Raw genomic sequence first — 13,971 nt, 5'->3', positions numbered from 1 at the left:
TATGTTTAAGGACAAATTAAATTTTGTAAAACATCCCTAAAATTATTTTTTACCGAGATGGCTTATTTTATAAAAGGGAGCACTATGATTTAGTTTGTGTGAAGATTTAATGAATTATGCATTTACCCATGAATCATTTTTTCACATATTGAGAGAGAAAGTTTTAGGCTATTATAAAACCAGCCAAAGGCCACTTTTACTACTATTCCCTGTTTGAATTAATAAGGATTTTTCATTTAAATACTAAAGTATCCAAAAACCCCTCCCTTCCCTATATTGGTACTTTGGTGCCTGGACTCTATTAAATATAACAAATGGTGGGAATCCTTTAGGAAGGACGGCAGTGGGAGTGGGTTTGGTTAATCTCATGTTTAAGTGGAAAACTCAATTAACTTGCTTAAAATAAGTTTTATTCTGACATTTGTATACATTTGTAATTTTCTTACCATTATCCCTTAAGTCTCTTTAAAATGGATCATATATCTTCTAATAACCTAATGACTGGTAAATTACTTAGGCTAACCAGACTTTCCCTACCTGGATCAACAAAATAATGGGGGCCTGTTCCCTTCAAACTCCTATCATGTTTTATTCCCCATTGGCTGGTCTTGGTCAGTCATTGGCTCTTTCCTTAGCAGGTGGGTTACGTGGCACCAATGCTTGAATATTTGGATCCCTCATGTCCCTGAGGGCACTGTGACCTCCTCTGTACATTCTATTTGTATCTGTTGCTAATCAGTCTCTTCTCTTACTTGTGGGTCAATCCAAGACTACCTGAGCTGTCCCTGACATGATACTGTGGAACCTTATCAGAGCTAATCTTATTTGTTATAGGCTTCTGTGGCATAAAGCCAGTTTAGTAAATCTAAGTACCACCAAGTGCATATAACATTTTAATTGGGTGGAACCCCCTGACATCACCCCCCAGTTAGTCATTAATCACAGCAGTTTTTCACAAGACAGATATTTCAAATGACTTGTCTGCGAAGACTGAGAAACGCTTAATATCTCCTGTTTCTTACAAGTCAATATTCATCTGCTGTTCTCTTACCATTGTTTAGATTTTCAAACATTTTGTATTATACGCAAGAATATTCAGTACCTTTATAATTTTATCACATAAGAGTAGACAGCCCAGTGCTAATATATTCCAGTGGGCCATTTACTTTGAAAGGGTTCAATTGTGAGGTCTCTGTGAGTCTCGATACTAGTTCACGCTATAAATGGTAATGTTCATAAAGAAAAAAAAATAGCCGTAGTGGAAAAAAATGCAAATGTCCTTGCTTATACTATAGCAGAGCTATACAGTGTACCTGTGTCTTGAGGCTGTCTAACAGCAAACAAGGTGTGCATTCAGAGCAACATTCAGAACTTATTTGACTTGTATCTGGAGAGCTCGCACAGGATACAATACCATTTTAAATAGAATATTAACCCATTAAATGTTTTTAAAGTGTGCTTGATCAGTGTGTCTAAGGACTTGTGTCTAGACTATATATATATATAGATATAGATATAGATATAGATATAGATATATATATATATATATATATATATATATATATATATATATATATATATATATATATACATACACATATATATATCTATATGGATCGTAGCATCCCAAAATATGTTGCTTTGTTTCTTTTCGACATAAACAGAGGAAACAAGGATGAATTGGGCTGATTCTCACAATTTTACTCAAATACATTTTCAGTAAGGGATAGAACTATTTTAGAAACCTACAAATTACTTTAAAATTTCAATTTATGTGTGTTATTAATTGCTTTATTATTAAGGCAGATGTGTTTTCTACATTGCTGGCTGAAATTTATAGGGTTTGTGGGAAATTAATGTAAATGTTTAAGATGGGTTCAGGGAATACTGTAGGATTTGTACACTTTTTTAAAAATGATGAGGTTTGTTCAGCTTTTTGAAACAAATACAATGTGTCCTATTTTATGTAGGTGATGGTAAGTATAACAAACAAAAACATTATGCAATAATGATTTCAGTTGAATAAGGCTTACTTTTCTCAAGACAATAATTTAACCATTTGTAGCAGGTAATTTGTTTGCAGACATTTGTAGTAGGGAAATGATACTATAACCGAATAAGGGGAGCATGCAGGGGGGATTTCTGGGTCTCTAGAAACCCCTCCCCTCCGCTACCGAAGTGCCCCACATAGCGGCACTGTACTATACAGCAGCCGCGGCGCTGTATACAGCACCGCCGCGGACGCTTCTTTGACAGCACCGCGGCTGCTGTATAGTACAGTGCTGCCGAAACAGAGTAGCTGGCACATGCGCAGCAGCTCTCTCGCTTTTTTTTTTTGGGGTGGGAGGAAACCCCCCTAAAAATCCTACGTGCAACCCTGCGATAAAGGGGGCCAATGAAGGTACACTTAAGGTTCAGCTGTGAAAACCTTCAAAGGCTGTTCTTTGACTTGTGGCAAAGGATCTAGGTGTACTTATAGAACACAGACTCTGCAGCACCAGGAACTAGCAATATATTATTTTGCATTGAAATGTGTATCAACTCTGAAAAGAAGGTATTAATTTCACTTGTCTAAAGTGACATCTTACACCAGGGGTAAATTTATCAAGCTGCGAGTTTGAAAAAGTGGAGATGTTGCATATAGCAACCAATCAGATTCTAGCTATCATTTATTGAGCACATTCTACAAAATGACAGCTAGAATCTGATTGGTTGCTATAGGCAACATCTCCACTTTTCAAGCCTTGATAAATTTACCACCAGAGCATTACTTCACTTTTGCTTACATTGTGCTCATGTAACTTTTCAAAGGTTGATAGATACAAATTTAGCAAAGTAAAAATGAAGCAGTATTCCTTGAAGATAAATTGGGATGCACCTATACTACAGCCAAATCTAAACCTTTTAGATTCCATTCGACAGGGCTAACCGAAAGTGCAGAAGGAATGCTCTATTGGTCTAGAGTGAAATATCTAGGTTACTCCAATGGACATGGTTTAATATTATCCATTGTTTTGTGCACTTCAGGGAGGTAGATTCAGCTTGTTGGAAAATACAATTCTGTTGTTGCTTTCGTTATTGTTGTGGTCGAATTCCACTTGCATTCCTGTTTTCTTAACTCATCGTGCTCTGACCACATGCAGTTACCAATGATAAACATATAGTGGAGGTTTCAATTGAGCTGTAAATGCTTGTAAGAACTACACGTTGAACGGATGTCAAAAGGCCTTTTCAGTCGCCTTTTTAAAAAAATAAAAATTGCTACCATGCTTGTGCAATCAGTTTCATATTTGTTTTTTTTTGTTCTGTAATTCTACAACCTGCTGTACTCAGTTGTACCAAATATACTATAACTCAGTTACTGAGTAACAGCTGCTGTGTTATCATTACAATGTATATTCAGCTCATGTATTAAAAAAAACATCTGAAGACCTACGGCCTCATTTAGAGTCGGACGCAAAGTCCATTTCAGCCGCATCCTGCACACTTCCACTGACGGGCATGCGCAGTAAGCAACAGTTCCGTCTGCTTTTCAGATGCAGTGTACACCGTGACAGCTTGCGTCTCAGTACGAGGGAAAGGGTGGAACACGGAGTTATGTAGGCTTGACCGTGAATAATTCAGATACTATGGGCGCCTACCCACAAAAACTACCCTAGTCGGAGACGCAAGCGAACACAGGTCAAAACAAGACTGAAAAGTGTGCCAGGAATTAGGTGGCACAAGTAGTTAGCTAACTGCAGGAACTGGTCACAGATTGGTAAGGTATTAAGAGTGGGACTGCATGCCACTTGTAATACCCTACCAAGCTGCGGCACACTCCTACTCTTTCATGTAAGTCTTAGACGCACATTGCGTCTGACTCTAAATGAGGCCTCTAGATTTTCTCTGCAAAAAAAATTTTTCATCTGAATTTTAAACTCAGTTTGGTATATAATAGTCTTGGATTACAAGCAATCCTCCCAATATTCAAAGAAAAACAAACGTAGCACTGGTAAAATGCCTATATAACTGAAAAGTACACAAAAAAACAGTTTCACACCAAATTATATATGGTTTTTTTTAACTTTGAACAGTTTCAAAACACAGCACCGGCAATTTACAAAGGGCAAAATGGCCACACCACAGCACAAATAGAGCTTCCCACCCACTGTGCATCTCGATTTGTGCAAATATACCTACTCTGTTGGGGCACCAGAAGGGGAAATGGTTACAAATTACAAAGACTTCCCTTTTGGGCTTAGTGGGGCTGATGATGAGGACAGAGGGGGCCAGAGTTCAGTCACATGCCATCTGAGCCACCTTGTGGGCGGGGGGAGAGTCACTGCTCAGTCTAATAGCTTCCTATGGATACACCCAGGTTATGCACATAGCACCACCTTTGCTGAAGTTGCACACACAAATTGGGGGGAGCTTTCAACAGCCCTGATAGGCTTACAGGTTTGTGGACCAAAACTGTCCATATTTGTGGAGGAGCAGTGTTAATATAGGCAGAGGGGAGGAGCTGGGTGGAGTGACGAGGTGCGTTGCTGCACCATGTTTACTGGAGCTGCGTAGAAATGAGATTTTGTTTCGCACAGTGAGATTGTTGTAATGAGTTAAAGGGGAGGAAAGGTGCATTTTCAGGGGCATTCTTTTCCATGCACAACCGTTCCCCCTCCATAAATTGATTTTAATCCTGCACTAGCTCCGATGTAATGTGTACTAAAATATAAAATAACTAAAACACAGAGTACCTCCTTCCCCCAATCCTTGACTAGCCGCAGACAGGGGGGGGGGGGGGGGGGTGGGGGTACCCCACGCAATCTCCATGTTACAGTGGAAACCAGCCCTGGCTGATAAGTGCTGGGGTCGGTTGAGGATTTGCAGAGGTATTTTCATTACTATTTTTCTTTTTCACACATGGCATTGTATATGGGGCCTGCTATATAACAGGGGGTGAGTGCACTTACAAATGGGCTTTTCCACCAGACGGGTCCCATTAAAGGTATAGATAGGCCTTTGGCAGTAAATAACATACCTATACATTTCTAACAACAGTCTCTATGACCCATCTGCACATCAAGGCTTTCAAATTTTCAAAACCTGCCTCCAAGTGCAGTTAGAGGGCAGTTTCATAGCACAAAATATTTTTCTGCAATTAATCCAAATATCCGGAGCTATTAGCAGTTAAACTATTATAGACCTTCTGGGCATAGAACAAATTATCCACTTCATTTTTTTTAACATGGTCTACAGTTCACTACAGTAAGCTGTGTCCCCAATATAAAACCACTTCTGTGACCAATTTCTAATATTCCAGTAATGTTGCCTATATCTAATCTTCCAGTAATGTTGCCTGTATTGTAATATTGATTTAGGCAAATAGAGTTTGTGTATCAACTCTCAGCAGACATAAAGTATAGGCTGACTTTCAGTGTTCTGAAACCAGAAGTATTTCATAGGAAAGGCAATTAGGACAGCCAACTGTGGTAATTGACTATTGCCAAAATCTTGCGCAATCCTGCAAAGCTTTAACGCTCCCTATAGGTCCCCTTTTCCTAAGACATGTTTGCAGGCCTCATTCTCACTAGGCCCAAAGGATTTTTCATTCCAGAACTGTAGCAAAGCCAATATCGCCACACTGAACAGATCTTTATTAGAAATCATAAAATTTGGGATAGTTTAGAAAAGCCATCCTCTGGCATTACATCTAACAGAAAATGTAGAAAAAAAAAACAAGTTTGGACGTTTAGATACTTTGGATATGACATTATCCCTTGTGTATTTTTGAAACATGCCTGAATTTAATAATTACTTTTCGCGAAGCAAAGACGCTGTAAACCAAATATTCCTGTTTATTGGCAGCATTTTAAAGGGAGACCCTACAGTAAACAATTCATCTATGCACCAAGAGAATGTCACTAGCAATTCTTATCAACAATGAAACATGCTGGACACATATGGAATTAACTATATGCAAGTGCTGGATATTCCTGATGTTAGCCCACAGGGAAGTGAAGTACAAAACAGTAATCAAGGCAAGCTTTAGTCATTGAAGACAATAATATATACTCAAATTGCAATTACATCTACATGAAAAGGATCTTGTCAATTCTGCCTTGTAGACTAATTGAGTTTCAGATTTTTGTAGACTCCAGCATACTTAAGACATTTTAAAAGGCTTGTTCTAATTATTTTAAAGCAGATTTCTGCAGGGGTTTTCTTTTTTCTCCCTTTCCTCCGTTTTGTGTGTATGAAAAAAGAATTCACAGAGTGACTGGACAAAAGTAACACTCTTCCACCACCAGGACAGTAAGTTATTTAAACACACTGGATTTCTACCTGTCTCATTTACAAAAGAAATAGCAATAGAGAGACAGAGAGAGAACAGCAATCCCCTATCATGTGTCATTAGATGCGTCTTCTGGTTGTGACTTTTCCACCACTCAGATCAGGAATTAAATCCCCCCCCCCCATAAACACGCCCTCATGGCTGTAGAGCCAAACATGGAGCCGTTTTTTTTGGAGAAACTCAGGTGAGGAGACACAGAGACTAATTTCTTACTAAGAGGGGTTTAGTAAAAAAAAAAAAGTTTTGAGTTTGCAGAGTCCTCTAACTGTGAGGGAAAACTCCTACACAGCTAATATTATAATAACATACACTATTTACACATTGTGGGTCTTTGTTCTCTCTGAACTAGCATGGTTGTCTCTTGAAGTGAATGATACTACACTGTATTAGTATAATAATTATAATTTATGAGAAAATTGTATTATAATAGAAATGTTCTGCTTTTAATATATACCTTTAGATAAAGAAGTAGAATGTTTTGATAAAGGAACCAAATAATTTGATATTTTATTAGCATTTGTTAAAATGTTATCATGCTTTAGAACACTTATTAATTTTGTTTAGTTATAAACTCAGTGACCACCTTATTAGGTACACCTCTCTAGTGCTGGGTGGGACCCTCATTCACCCCCCAGAAGAGCCTGAAGTCTTTCTATCAGGAATTCATCAAGGTGCCTGAAATATTGCATATAGATTCTGGTCCATGTTGACATGATAGCATCACGCAGTTGCTGCAGATTTCTCAGCTGCACATTCGTACTGCCAATCTCCCTTTTCACTACATCCCAAAGGTGCTCTATTGGATGGAGATCTGGTAACTGTGGAGGCCATTAGAGTAGACTAAACTCATTGTCATGTCAGAGGAACCAGCTTGAGATAACGTGTGCTCTGTGACTAATTACCTTATCCTGCTGGAAGTAGCCAAGATGGGTAAACTGTGGTCATAAAGGGATGCACATGGTCGACAACAATACTCAGGTATGCTGTGGCATCTAAATAATACTCAATTGGTATGAAGGGATTCAATATCTGCCAAGAAAAATTCCCCACACCATTACACCAGCACAAGCCTGCACCATTGACACAAGGCACGGTGGATCCATGGATTCATATTGTTTATGTCAAATTCTGACCCTACCATCTGCCATCACAGCAGAAACAGAGATTTGACAGACCAGAAGATGTTTTTCCAATCTTCAACTGTTAAGTTTTGGTGAAATTGTGCTGACTGTATCTTCAGTTTCCTGTTCTTAGCTGGGAGGAGTGGAACTCAATGTGGTCTTCTGTTGCTGCCCATCCACTTCAAGATGCAATGTGCTTCTCTCTTCTGCATACCACTGCTGTAACACATTGCTATTTGAGTTACTGTCGCCTTCCTGTCAGCTGATCCAATCAGACATTTCTCCTCTATCCTCTCTCATTAAACAAGGCATTTGTGCCCACAGAACTGACACTCACTGGATGTTTTTTTTATTTTGTGCACAATTCTGTGTAGACTCTAGAGATCGTTGTGCGCTAAAAGAGATCAGCAGTTTTTAAGATACTTAAATCACTCCGTCTGGCACAAACAATCTATGGTCAAAGTCATCTAGATCATATTTTTTCCACATTGTGATTTTTGGTCTGCGCCACAACTAAACTTTTTATATCTACATTCTTTGATGCATTGAGTTGCTGACGACTGACTGATTAGATATTTGCTATAATCTAGTCCTTCTGTATAGCGAGCTCTTTGTACAACAGACTACATTGCTATAACAAAGAGTGACAACACAGTAGCACATTTAAGAACAGCTTCATCTGTAGTCCCTGCAGTGTAATCACTCGAGCAGCATTAAGTCTGAGTCTGTTGTAGCATCTCAACAAAGGACAGGGTGAAATAAGTATGCAGGATCTTGGCAGCAATCCGGTCATTGAGGCAGCAGCCACTCCTGGGACTGACCCCAGGCTCTAGCACTCATACAGCTCATAGCGAATATATACCCAACACGTCGGCTTCCTCATGGCATTTCTACACCCCCCACATAACATTACTACACCTCCCACACCGACCCCTACATAGTGATACAGTTTAGAAACAAGAAATAAAATAATAAATACTTTAATTGCTGCTCTTTGGTTATATTATTATAAACAAAGATGTGATCGCCAATCATTTCTTCATAGAATCACTATGAGACATGCGGGTACACAATTTACAGGTTTACAATTTATTTCAGAGTTGGACAAACATCAATTTATTTTTTTGCTAATATACAGATTTACATACAGAGTGTTGCGCCAAAAATGCAAAGATATGCGCCAGTAGTTTTTTTTTTTTGCATATTGTTGACTTGCATCGCCTTTTGCTTGGAGACTTTAAATAGGATCGGACAGGAGTGCGCAAGTGTCGACTGAGTATGGTAAGGATGTGTTCACATAATGCACTGGAGGGCTGCTGCAACAATCTGCAATTGCTATGATGACATTCAGCAGCTCTGTCTAGTCAATTCTGATTGGCTGCTTGCATATTGACCCCTCCAGCTGATAATGTGTAAATCATTAGTGTTACGGCCATATTATATGAAGCTGCGGTCATCTATTTGAATTACTAATTAATATATCTATTGGACTACTGTAGGACAGAAGATTCCTAATTTGGTTTTAAAGAAGAAAACAAGAGGTGTTTAACATGCAGTTGTAGCTTTCACTTGAGGTTGGGTAGGCAATGGAGGACACTTGATTGGCCCCAATGCATTCACTTATGAACACAAGTAAATGGAGCGGACTGTGTTGGAAAAACTGCAAAGTCCAAATCCTAGTGGGTATAGTGTCAATGGAGCCTTAGTTTCCATTCCTTTATCTGGTTGCAAAATGGACATAGCGTGCAACTTTAATAATTATGGTGATGGAGAGGTTCCATTATGAAGAAAGACTAGACATATTGGACTTTGAAAAAAAGGCTTCTTAGGTTATTTAATTAGTATGTATAAATATACCTGAGGGCACTGTTCAAGTAATAAGTACATCCACTTAGACTGGAAAAAGACTGTTTCACCATCAGCACAGAAAGGGGCTCTTCATCATAAGGGAAGTCAGACTATGGAACCTAGTGAGGTGGTGATGTCACCATACAAATGGGATGGTTGTTTTTCATATAGAATGGTATCTGCAGCTATGATTATAAGAAGGTCTTATTGGGGATGTTGATCCAGAGAAATAGTCAGATTGCCATATACGATGTCAGTAAGCAATAGTGAGCATAAATTAGCAGCTGCTTTGCTTGGGTTGAGTTTGCCCTTTTCTGAATAAAAACAGCTAGTTCAAATTAAAATCGGTCGAAGTTAATGGGCTTTTGTCTTTTATTTACCTGAAAATATTTGAGCATATTAAAAAGAAAGCAAAACTTGATTTAAATATGTTTCACACAAAATCCCCCACTGTTTTAAGACAATACCAATATGATCCATACATTTTTCGTGACCCCCTCCTGCCATGTCTTGCAATATACACATTCGTGCTGATACACTGCTTTGGAAACAAAGTGATAACTAAATAAAATATCATTGATAATTTAAGCCCCCAAAATCCAAAAACATTGTATTTGTATTGCCACTTTATCACCGGAGCACCTGAAAGCCGGCATCTGTTAAAACATTTAAAGCAAAAAAAAAAAAATCTTTGGCAGAAATGAGGGTACATAATTTAAGCTTGCCTCTGTGCCAGCAACTTACACTGTTTTATATACTTATTTACACTGCTGTTTATTGAAAAATCAGTACTTACGCTGCCAACCGCAGCAACACATCGTCTGTTTGCTAACTTTTGAAACACAGAGTACCTTCATTAAAACATACCGTGACAACGCTAGCAAACATGGAAAATATCTTTAAACATCATGTAGAATGTGTTAGCTATACATATATTAACGGCTGGCTGCATAAATGGAGATGGTCTCCTGGGTAAAGCTTCCTGTCTAACCCAATGTCCTGTATAAGCAGAAATAATTATACCACACATACTTTCTAACTTACTTTTTGTTGTCCAGAGTATGTGTTATTGGTTGCATTTTAGGATAAAAAATGGAGAGTTGAGTGATTTCTAAGACTCTTTTTTTTTTTTTTTTTTCCAAGCTTAACGCATTTCTTGTCTATAGCAGCACCGTGTATGAGGGGGAGATGCACTATAGTAGAGTTTATTTAAGGTCTTTATATAGTATGTAAAGCTAGAGGCACTCTCTTTCTCTAAGAGGTATCCCACCAAGGAGGCAGTAAGTTAGACTCTCACCCTCCACTGTTACTGTACCTTAAAATTTCTTCTGGAACTGCTGCAAGTTTAGCATAATCCAGGCGCCTGGATAGCCAGAGCTGCTAAGAAATTTTTTAATGTGTCTAAATGAGTAGGTTTCTCATGATTGGGTGGTTGTCACCTCAGGCACACTCAGGTTTGAGAAACTCAAATAATTGAGTTTGATTTTTATTTGAATTTGGGCAGTTTCATCCCTTAAGCTTGGTCCTGATTATAATGATGAATTTGATTTGGCTTTACTTTGTGGTCCAAAGTTTCCATGATGTTCTTAAAGATGTTACAATAAATTCTCAAATTATGTCATTTTTAGCTTAAATGTTGCCTTTGTAACAATTTAATTAGAAAAAGTGAACATTATTATGCTCAAGTTAAAGGCTCGCAATTCATGTTCCAATTTCGATGTTCGCTATTTCCATAGAGCGCTGTTAAAATCTACTATATAAAAGCCTAGTGGCGTGTGTCTGTGTGTGGAAAAAAAAAACCAAGCTGCAGCGCCACCTGCTGGGCGAAGTTATACACTGACCTACTAAATTCTTAGTGTGTGTGGAAAAAAAACTCAGAAAGGGCTGAAATTTGGTATACTAAGATGTTTTTAATTTGTTAATTTAATTTGTTAATTGTTAAAAGTGTTTATAAAGATTTTAAAAAAATATATATATATTTCTTGAAGGAGAAGTGACAGTTGGGAGTGGTTGGTGGTTGCTGGGGGTAACAGTGGGGAGTGGTTGGTGGTTTTCCAGGGGGTGACAGAGCGAGAGGAGTGTGATACTCAGGACCGCTGAGAGAGATCCCTGTGTCTGGATAGACATCTGGATAGATGTGGCAATAAAGATGAAGGATGAGGTGATGGAGAAAAATAATGAGGTGGTGACATGTGGACAACACCATGTTAAAAAAGGGCGCTTGCATCGGGAAGTAACGCTCTTCCCCTGAGGAGGCCCGGCCTAGCCCCAAATACATGACAAGAACCTTTTTAACACCTTAACTAGCTTGATTTGACTAGAATGCATGAGTATCATGCACGGGTTAACTTGTACTATACTATATAGCCATAAAGCTTGAAAATATTCGAATTGGCCTTGCTCAAATTTTGGTAAAATCTTTCTGTTTAGCCAAAGTTTAAGACTTTTTGGTATATTTTTGAATTTTAGAGCTGTTTTGACAAACCAGTTTGAGAACTACATTTAAACAAGTTTGAGCACCTCGACTAAGATTATAAGCTTGCGAGCAGGGCCTTCATACCTCTCTGTCTGTATTGTTTTATTATTGTGTTTGTTCTCAATTGTAAAGCTCTCCGTAATTTGCCAGCGCTATAAAAATAATTAATGATGATGATGATGTCTAAGGCTCCACCTTCCTTTATAAACTTCACACACTTCTTGGAGATGCATTAGCGGTGACTTTAAAAACATAAATGAAGTTAAAAAACAGAATTGCCAACAACTGTTTTACCACCATCCTCTCCAGTCACTCCCTTCTCAATGTACTTATATCTGGCTTTCGCTCAATCCATTTCACCAAAACCTTCCTCAACAAGGTCACTACTGATCTTCTTCTTACTCATCCTTCTTGACCTCTTTGTGATATCTGACACAGTTAAGCAACCTCTCCTCCTGCAAAACCTCCACTCCACTCCATTGGTCTCCATAGCACTGTCCTATCCTGGCTTACCTCTTACCTTACCGACCTGCTCCTTCTCTGATACCCCTGTTTCCTCCTTTTCTCCTCCCCATCTCTTTCTTTACCTGTTGGTGTCACCCAATTAACTGTTCTAGGCCCCCTACTCGGCTTCCTATACAATTTCTCTCTTAAAGATCTTGTCAACACCTTTGACCTCCAATGCCACATCTACAATACCAAAATTTAAAAATTTACCTCTCCCCTTCCCTCCTCTCTTGTGTCTCCATGTGTCAACCTAACATCTATTCCTGGATATGCCAGCACTTTTAAACTTAACATGTTGGAGATGTAATGCATTGCACCCCCCCCCCCTTTTCAAGGTCTCTGCACTTCCTGTCCTGCCCTTCTCTGTTAACACAACACCCCCTCTCCTTAATTCCTCAAGTTCACTGCCTGGATGTCATCCTTGATTCCTTACTCTCCCTCACTCCCCACATTAAGTCCCTCTCCAATTCCTGTTGATTCCATCTTTGCAATATCTCAAGGATCAAGCCTTTTCTCACATTGCACGCAACAAACATTCTCATCCACTCTCTTGGTGCCTCACACCTCAACTTTTGTAACTTCCTCCACTCTGGCCTCTGTAGATCTACTGTTACAAGACATAAAAAGACAGCAATAACTGGAGTCAGACCAAGAATTGTTCAAAACACCCTGTTCAAGACAACCTATGCCACAGACAAGAACAATACGGGAGTCAAGACAAAAAGTTGATACCACAGACTGAGATGGTTGCAGGATCAACTGATGCCAAGAGATGGTACAGCAGACCATGAAGGCAGAACGGGTTGGAACCAGGGTGTGTTCTAGAAGAAACTAGCGAGAAGGTGCATCTTGAGTTTGTTAACAACCAGTACAATTCTCTATATAACTGTAATTATGTTAGTTAGCCCTGAGTTAATTCATATTTTCTGAGGTCACTGTTCATTATTTTCTATACTGGCATAAAACTAAAGAACTTACAATTAACAGCTTGCAGATGAGGAATTAAGCAATGAATTTGTAGCAAACACATTCTTTATATAAATTATTCTGAATTTTTTCATTTACAGACAGCACTACAGTGCTCAAATTTCACAGCCTCTGACTATAGAAATACTAGGTTTATTGTAGACTATGTAAAACTTGAAAGCTGCCGTAGCTTGTCGTTTCATTAAACTCTGGTTTCACATATCCACTGAGTGATGCTCCAATTGTCACTAGATAAACACAATGGAGACTTTAGCAGCAGTTAGATTAAAGTAGAAGAGGCGGATTACCATAGGGCAATATGTATATATAGAGAGTTTAAGGCTCCCATAGTTTTCAAATGAAACACGGAAAACTCATGTGACCTAAAGCTTGGCCATAATACTTCCTTTTGCTTTCCAAATAAGGTTACATAGTCATAGGAACCTAGTGTCCTGTTAATTTTGGTGCCCATGGAGTCTGAGTTATGGAAAAATTAGCATTGTGAGTTAAAAATTTGAGGTGAAAATAGAGGACTGTCTTGAGAAAACCAGTGCATATAAGGCCTGAATATGTAACACATTTAAATAATAAAATGTGCAACACATAGATCCTGCCCATATAGGACAGAAGAAAAGTAACAGACACCAGGGGGTAAATGTATCAAGCTGAGAGTTTTCCGGCGGGTTTGAAAAGTGGAGATGTTGCCTATAGCAACCAAT

At 38.7% G+C, this 13,971-nt stretch overlaps 1 protein-coding gene across 1 annotated transcript in view; it reads left to right on the top strand.

Moving 5' to 3' along the window:
- ANKFN1 (ankyrin repeat and fibronectin type III domain containing 1) overlaps nucleotides 1-13,971 on the top strand; it is a 396,769-nt gene that overhangs the window by 142,902 nt on the left and 239,896 nt on the right. The gene's annotated exons all lie outside the window — the stretch shown is intronic.

This window comes from Mixophyes fleayi, chromosome 6, assembly GCF_038048845.1.
Source record: "Mixophyes fleayi isolate aMixFle1 chromosome 6, aMixFle1.hap1, whole genome shotgun sequence".
Classification (NCBI taxonomy): Eukaryota; Metazoa; Chordata; class Amphibia; order Anura; family Limnodynastidae; genus Mixophyes; species Mixophyes fleayi.
The sequence above is the reverse complement of the archived record's forward strand: the minus strand, read 5'-3'. Positions and strand labels throughout refer to the sequence as shown.